This window comes from Apostichopus japonicus, chromosome 20 (genome assembly GCF_037975245.1).
Source record: "Apostichopus japonicus isolate 1M-3 chromosome 20, ASM3797524v1, whole genome shotgun sequence".
In the NCBI taxonomy this organism is placed as follows: Eukaryota; Metazoa; Echinodermata; class Holothuroidea; order Aspidochirotida; family Stichopodidae; genus Apostichopus; species Apostichopus japonicus.
In genome coordinates this window covers 17,337,466-17,346,446 of record NC_092580.1, presented here as the reverse complement: position 1 = coordinate 17,346,446, position 8,981 = coordinate 17,337,466, and positions in this window count along the sequence as shown.

Below are 8,981 nucleotides of genomic sequence, written 5' to 3'. Positions count from 1 at the left end.
AGTTCGAATGTCGATGACCTACTTGTTTTGTGACCAATGTCACTGGGAATTATGTGTGTAAAAACTCGGTTTTTCCACGTGTTATATATATATGTATAAGTTTTACGTAAGCGGAGCGAAGTTCGGGGCGGCTCTTCGATTGTGAGGAAGCGCTTATCTAAGTACCAATATTTGTGAAAAATATCGTAAGGTTTTTCAGATATTCTCTTTGAATGTCCCCTCCATATATCTCTCTTTCTCCGTCCACTCAAAGCTCGACACTTACGCTAATTCTGTTAGAGAAAAAATTATCGCAATATCGCGATAATTTTTGAACTATTTATCGTGACGGTAAAAAGAAAATATCGCCCAACCCTATGCCTGACCCAGTTAATATCTAGATCAGTGACAAAGCTTGAGAAACGAAGGGTCTTCTTAGAGCCACCTGTTATTCGCAAACTTTGACCCATTTACGCGGTACTCATGTTATATTTGCTGTGGAAGTAAAAGTTGGCAGGTCGCCAAGATAAATTCATTGGATACAATTAATTTCAACTGGACATTTATTAGCCTTTCTCGTAACACCAACGTTTATTTAGCAATACGAACGGGAGTTAGATTTTCGCATACTGTTACTCTGGACCGTATTGGATTTATCATAATTTTATCTGCTGCTGGATATTTGTACCTTGCAAGGTAAATATACGAGTCTATTGCAAAGTTTAGGCAACTGGGGGGGGGGGGGGGGTAGGGGTAGGTAGGGGTTGTTGTGATGGGTTGTTGCGATACGAGGGGGGGAGGGGGCTGTCTAGTGATCGTGGAATACTTTTAGAAAAGAAATTAAATATTTCAAACAAGTCGAGGGTTACAAGGTTTATGTGCCGGTCAGACCGGCCAATGGATAGGGTGTATTTCAGCGGTAGGGAATGTATCAGCGTGCTTGATACTGGGAAGTATGATTGTATTTCTGATGTTCATATGGTGTAATGTATTATATATCCGTAAAATCAATGATGATTTACTAAGGCATTCAAAATCGAAATATTTTCGTTAGGCCTATATTCAGATTTGTACAGTATGTTGGCATTGATAATATACAGTACAGTAGTGTTTGGTCATGGCCTCGGTCCTCTTGCAAGGAATTATCTTGCAATTAGTTTACTGTCTGATCTATTGTTAGTAGCCATTTTTTCTCGTGGCTGTTGCTCCTGGAGGCATAAACCACGATCTATTGTTCGTTTCCTCTAAGCTTTCTACCTTACCGACGATACTGCAGATTAACTGACGATAATCTGACGTTATAGTGTATTTCAAGCCGGCGATACTCGCGCTGCATGACTATAATAGTGCTGCTTGAGATTCCCGACGATTAAAGTGTTGCTCGACGATCCGACTATAAAGACGATAACCGACTATTACCGACCATAATGCCCAGACGATATTGTCAACCTCGACGTAACACCACTGTATTTGACTAAACCAAAAGTGTAATATTTGAGAAGATACATTCGCTCATAGGATTTTGGGAATGATTGTGCAGTTAACCTTAATGTTGTCAAGTCATAGCACATGGCATTGCCAGATACTCATATATGTAATGTTTTTGTATATTACTAAAAAATCAATGACACGTGCTAACTTTCCAAATGTGGTGATAAAATAGGCATTATATTGCAAATAAATATTCATGAATTTAAATTCTGATATTTCAAATGAAATTATTATAATTAGTTCAATTATGTGTGCCCATATTATGCAAGTTGCCAAGTTAAAGGGGAATGAATATACTGTATGATACCTTTAAGCAGTGATTCATTCATCAAACTATAACATCCCTGTAATTTCCACACAGTAAATAGGTAGAAACACTATATTGAATTAACGTGACTCTCATGACGTGACTCCCATGTCATTCGTAAAGGGTGATTTTCCACAAAATTTGAATATCTTCTGAAAAGGAAAATTCAGTAACCCTTTTGGTATCTACAGTATGTGAAAACTTGATATCCATTATTAGGAGTAAAACTAATATTGTGCAGGCAAGGAGAAATTAAACAAAAACAGTCAATTTTGTGACTCGCGTGACAGTAAATCGAGGGTGTTTTCAATTCACCACTATTGTCTAATGCCTTGATGTCGAAAAAAATTAAAGCTATTAAGTGAGCACTATGCTAAAGCAAATATAATTAGTCCAAAAAACTGATGATACTTATGAATACTATGTACAAATCTGCACAAAATGAAACTTCACTGTATTTTTCATAATTTAGTTCCTACGGGAACAATTTGTTATTACCGACCCCATAATCAAACAAATGATTTTTCGGGGATGGAAAAAAGATTTTTAGTAACTGCAAGTTTTCTATTTATTGGAAACTTGTAGTAGTAGTGTCACAGCAGTATGCGAACAAGAAATAAAGGCACAAACAAGAAGTTGGATTTAACAGAGTATATTGTATCTTCACTTGGCTGGATATCTACTAACTGAATACAAATGGTGAAAGTTGCATCTATACTCTTTTACAATGGATTACAAGAGGATGGGACAGGATGTTACTCTGTCCACATATGCATGTTTACTTTACTACATAAACAGTGGTTAAGCTGCTGAGAAAATGACCACACATCCTGCTGAAGATTATATAATAATAGCAGACCTGTCAACTCTCCTGGTTTTACCGAGAGACTCCCGGTTTTTACCCGAATCTCTTGGCCTCCCGGTTTCATATTCTATTCTCCTGGTTTTTTAATGTTTCATCACTTGCGAAATTTCTGAAAATAGCCAACAGTTCTAAGTCCTATGCCTATCGCGTAATAAGTGTAATCTAACAATAGATTGACTGTTTATAAACACGTTACGACTGACACAGTGCTGTGCGGGACTCTCAACCAATATCAGGCTGCTTTGTCAGTTCTCAGACTTCGCCCAATGTCTTTATTGTACGTTGGCCTTGGTCGAGTCCTGAATACAGTACAGTAGTATGGCGTGCACTGTGCATATGCCATGGTGCACAAGTTTAATAAACACAAGTTGTCACTTGTTTGTATATGCGGCGTACCGAATGTGTGCAGTTCACATGTAGGCTACTTGTATACGACAAAAAACAGTTAAGTTCTATGCTGGCACACACTTTACCTGCGTCCTCTTCGATGCTAGGTGAATATCACGTCTTAAACTACGACTTAAAAAACGGCTGTTTCAAACATCTCACTAATTCTTTCGGCGACTTAAATCCCTATTCATTGAGCACAATAGCATAACCTGCGTATAAACTCGTACAGGGATTATACGAGGTGTCTACGCGGCAATTTGTTTGTCAACGATTTTATACGCGATTGTACTTGTTTATACGTCTTTATACGATCCTGTGTGCGTACACATGTCCAGTTATACATGAGCGGTACTGTAGACTATTTATTTAGGAGTATTTATATAATTTCAGTTGAAAATTACCAACCTCCCTATTTTCCCCTTATTCTCCCGGTTTTTAGGCCCTGAAAAATTTTATTCTCCCTATTTTGGGGTCAAACAGGTTGACAGGTCTGTAATAGGTGCACAAACAGGTGTAGGGTTTCTGTTGTAGAAAGTTACACTGGAGGCCACAGTGTGAGTGATCTCCTGGAACTAATAAGTTGGAGGTTTCTAGGAGGTGTGATGTAAGAACTTCCTGTCTGTGCTACTAGCTAAGATATTGTAAATATGTTCCTAGGGTTAGGGGAAGGTGAGATATCAGTAAAATGCTCTCTGTTATAGTAGTATGTAAGTATGTTGATGTATCACATTTAGTAAAAGAAACCTGTTGTTGAGGTCATGGTCATTTCAGGACAGCCTGTGATATTGCGAATAAATTGTTTGTCACATCACACTGCTTTACTAAGATCGAGTAAGTTGTACACCCTCACTATAAATTATGTCAGATTCATGTTACATCATCAAAACCACAATGCATGTTGGCATTCTGGTTAAATTAATGCTATTTGAAAAAAGTACATGGCATCACTCACAACATTGCTAGTAATATGAGTAATATTATAATAATATTCCCAAGGAATTTTCTGTGCTATGATAGCTGAAGGAGAGAGGGAATCCCTTACACTGGCCAAGTGGCGAGTTCTTCAAAATATTTTCGTAAGGCCTAGTTTTACAATTCATGGTTAAGTAATTTCCAGTTTGCTATGATTGTGGTCTTCGCTTCAATTCAACAGAGATCTGTTTACTCTAAGGCAAAATTTTTTCTTCAAGTTCCCGAAGCAGTTGCATGACCAATTGAAGAAACTCAAAGAATTTGAGGTTCATTAAGTGTTAAATATTTCATTTAAGTGGGATAATATGCACTCCATAATCATGCAGTTACTGATACCAATCTCAGTGGTATACATTGTCAGTTACAAGCCCAATTTTGTAGTGCTTAAGCAACTCTCAAAATTCAAGCAGAAACAAATATTGACTAATATTAATGATAAAGGTGCTCTACCTATTACCTATGATCATCGCTTGGCCAAACGCTTTTTAGATGTTTTGCTATATACTTGTTGCAAACTTTTGTTGTGCTATATAGTAATAATATGTATACTTTCAATGGTTAAGCACTGCATTTAAAGGAACTTTTTAGTGAAAAATGGGATCCAGTCCTTCTGGTCATATCATTGTTTGTAATTTTATCGCCCTAAGCCTTGCCTTGTCATGAATTTTAGTTCTGTGATAGAGTGCTTGAACTATTTGCCCGTCCTGCCAGAAAATTCGGATCTAAAACTGACTTACATCGAGACGTGACGTCAGTGCTGCACATGTAGGTCACACTTGATCAGATCTTACTCTAAGCTTGGCCTTGATACAATACACAGGAATGCGTAAAGACTTCAATAGGCTATCATGCTCAAGGATGATCAGACCCTACAATTTGGGTGATCAACGTCCTATAAATTATTGCAAGGTTAAGGAGGATCAGACCCACAAGGTCGAACAACATGCTAGTCTGAATATACTCCGTACATGCTCACGGTGGATCAGACCCCACAATTGGGGGATCAATATGCTACAGTCTGAATGCTCGCATGTGTAAACAGGCTCCATTTCCTGTGTATAATCAATAAGCTGCTGGCTTCACAGTTTATCCTTTTTCTTAAGATTGGCATTGCCCAATCTTAAAATATATCACATGAAAAAGAATTCCCAAGTATTTTCACCATAGTTCACATTCACACCTGTCAAAAATTGGATAAACAGTAGTCTGCCTTATATGGATTGCCTGACCAACAAATACTGCTCGGCTACAACTGTGGATGCCAAAGCATGGTTTACTTTGATTTATGTAACCTTTTTCCATGTGATGTCATTGTGTCTTGAGATCCCCGAGATTTCAAAAGTTATATATGTGAGGCTATCTGTTATTGTCAATGGTTGTCAAGCATTCCTTTTTAAAAGTAGAAGGGAAATTGGATGATTTTTATAAAACAAAGTATTTGAAACAGCTTGTAAGAAAAATAAAGAAACAGATACAGTTGTTCTATGTCACAATAGACGTCGGTGCACAATTTTTGCACCACTTTTGTAAGTTTATAGAAATGTATTTATCTTATGCAGCAGAGATCATGAAGGAGAATTAAAGTTGCAATATTTTTTTAAATTAAATGTATATTTCCATTCATTTGTCTTGTTTGTCTATCCAAATAGTGTCATGCAAGAAATCATAAATGACCATATAATTCAGCCGTTCATCATGTAGTGAAACTGGTCCAAAATTCCTCTATAAATCCTGCTATTAAGAAATGCAAGATGAAAAGGCATACTCAAAAGAAGCCTTGCTGTCCTATGTTTTTGCACTACGTTTCCACGCAGAAGAGCTTGTAGGACACTATTTTCCTATTTGTCTGTGCTATTCTTTCATCCTGTCCGCGCGGACAGAAAATCACCACACATTTCCTGTCCGCGCGGACAGAAAATCACCACACACGAACGTTTTTTCCTTATAGTTGATGTCTGTCCTTGCAGATAATACTGTCCGCCGGACACAATTCCCCCCAAGAAAGTTGTCCTACGGACACAATTCTCGGGGAAAAGTGTCCGTGAGAGGCCCGGACACTATTCCCTGCCACACTGGCGCCCTTTTCAGCTTTTTACCCACTTTTTATTTATATTCGCGATTATTGACTTTTTTATTGTGCTCTCAAATACCTATTGACATTTGTCACATTTTGTTGTTGTAAATTTCTGACAAAATGGCGATGACACCTATTTATTCTTTGTTTATCTGACAATTAGCAATGCCCGGAAAGGGTCATTTCCAGCGATCTAGGGAGTATCTTTACTCAAAAAATTTCCTTACGCTCCGCGCCAACCTATGGTGGCGCTCCGCTTAGATAGTGTCGAAAGCGCCCCTACAGACCATTCTCGCCCCCCTGACCAATACCCCTAGCCCGGCCACTGATATCTATATAGGTGGAATAGAGTAGAGAATAAAACAATGTGGGTAGAAAGCAATCAAGTTAACTTAATACCAGTAGCATCTTCTGTAGCAGATTTTATACGGGAGCTCTAAGTCATGCATTTATTATGTGTGGGTGTTTGTATGGGTGTTTGTTTGTTTGCTTGTTCCCCCTTGATTGCTGGTTGATTTGTTTCCCTCTGTGTTTTGTTGTTTTTTGTGTGTGTTGATTTGTTTTTATTGTTGTGTGTTCTTGTCTGCTTGCTCACTAGTATTTTCTTTTCTTGTGAGCTTGTTTTGTTATGTTGCATGTTGGTATATTTGATTGCATGTTTGTTTAGTTGCTTGCTTGATGGATAGTTGCATTGTAGCTGGTGTCTATGTTTTTGCTGTTAGTTTGTCAGCTCGTTTCCTGGTTGTTTTGTTTCTCGCTTGGTGAATAGTTTGTAGTAGAGCTGTTGGATTGTTTGCTGGTGAGTCCGTGTGTTTGGGTGGGTGTATTTCTGTGTGTATGTGTCTATATTTGTATAATTTCTGTCCCCGCTACCTGTGACTGCGGATTGACGCCCCTGTCTGAGGGGTCCTGTCTTTCCATGATTAAGGTATAATTAAGGCTTAGTGTTTTCGAGGAAAACTTGTCAAAAAGATCCTCAAAAAAACAATGCTTATTATTCATGACAACAGAGTATTTTGCATATTCTGGGAGCTTAATTGCAACTTAACCCACTTTTCACATCTCTTTAACACCATATAATATCTGTGTTTGGCTAAACTTCAATTGAGAGGCCTACAAGGACGCATCTTCTTCGATCTCTGCTCCATCCTCTTTATCCACAGGCACATTTTCAGCACTTTTAAATTTCTTTTGGCTATATCATGCATATGAAGGAATACATAAACAAACTAGTGCCATAGTTTAGGCTTTAGCCATGCATATTAATTATTATTAAGGGTAGCCCGCCTATGAAGGTTAACTGCTCCATCGTCTTTATCCACAGGTACATTTTCGGCGCTTTTAAATTTCTTTCGGCTACATCATGCATATGAAGGAAAACATAAACAAACTATAGTGCCATAGTTTAGGCTTTAGCCATGCATATTAATTATTATTATTATTAAGGGCAGTCGGTCTATGAAGGTTAACGCTCCTGTTGCCTGTGGGATTGTATGCCTACTCAGCAGTTGTAGGCCAACAACCTTAATGCAAGGATAGTGTATACATGTACTAGTTGTACAACAAGAATTGGCCAAACGTTTGGCCTAGTGCTATCTTAAGTAGGTGCTGCTACTTAGACTATGGCCTAGTCTCTATTATGGACAATAAATAGGCGTAGTACTACGGAACTAGTCCTATATAGCAAGGTGAGCCATCTTAAACTATAGTAGTATTACTAATAATGTGTGTAGGCCGACCGAAGATACGTACAACTTATGGTATCCTTGGGGGAGATTATAAACATACTCAAATATTATCTCCAAAAATTAATGCTTACCGGTTTCAACTAAATCTCTGAATTCCTTGCTTCATTTCGAAATAAATTCAAGTTTGTACCGGTACGCGTACACGTGTGTCATAATGGTCCCGAAAGAAGGCGAGACTTGAGATTGTAACTTGAACTCATGTATTACGGTGTAACTAGCGATCAAAAAGTGAGGGCGCTAGTGTGGAATAAACAACAATGCGTTACAAAGTTAAGGCTAAAGGTCAGATTGCATTCTCTTCGGTGTCAATTCAATACCGATGTGCTAAATCCAAAATTTCAACACCGGGGTTTTGCCAGCATATAGTATAGCGACCCCTTCTGTGTTCCTGTGAATATATCCTGGGATACTACCTGTTCAGATCTATCGTTTTGAATATATCGTGGAAATAAGCATTCCATTATAGCAAATACTAACCGACACAAATCTTGTTGGTCTAAATCGTACTGCTATGCAGCCTATTGACAACTGCTGTATAATGACCCCAAATGAGTTTTGACCTTCACCAAAAACAACCATTTTTTTTACTGATATAGGTGCTCGACCTACCAAGTACAAGCTCTCTGTATTCATCAATAACCATCATCCCATCCATACACATGCACACCGACCTTCACCTCAGAATAAATTTGTTTTTGTACAGTGGGGGTGGTGGGCGACTAATTATGACTCTGAATTAGTTACCTGACAATAATCCATACCCGTGAAAAGAGGATAATAGGAGGAAGAGACAATAAATATAGCCCTACATACTGAATAATTATATATTAATATTTATTTATTAATAATTATTTTATCAACTTTCCTTTAAGACAGTAACATTTATTTAAAGAAATAAGAAGTGACAAGATTGGGAAGGCAACTGATTAAAACTACTTGCTGGAAAATTTGGCTCCATAAATTTGAGAGAACTGATGGTATTACTCGATTGTGTAAAAATGAAAAAGTATGGCTATGCCACCGATCGCAGTATAAGTTCTACTCCCTCCCCAGCAGGTTTGTAAGACAGGAAGGTTTAAATTGATGTAATCCACTAAGCATGTTACCAGTTGGGGAGTACTTTGTACACCATTGCCTAGTATTATTGATGGTGTA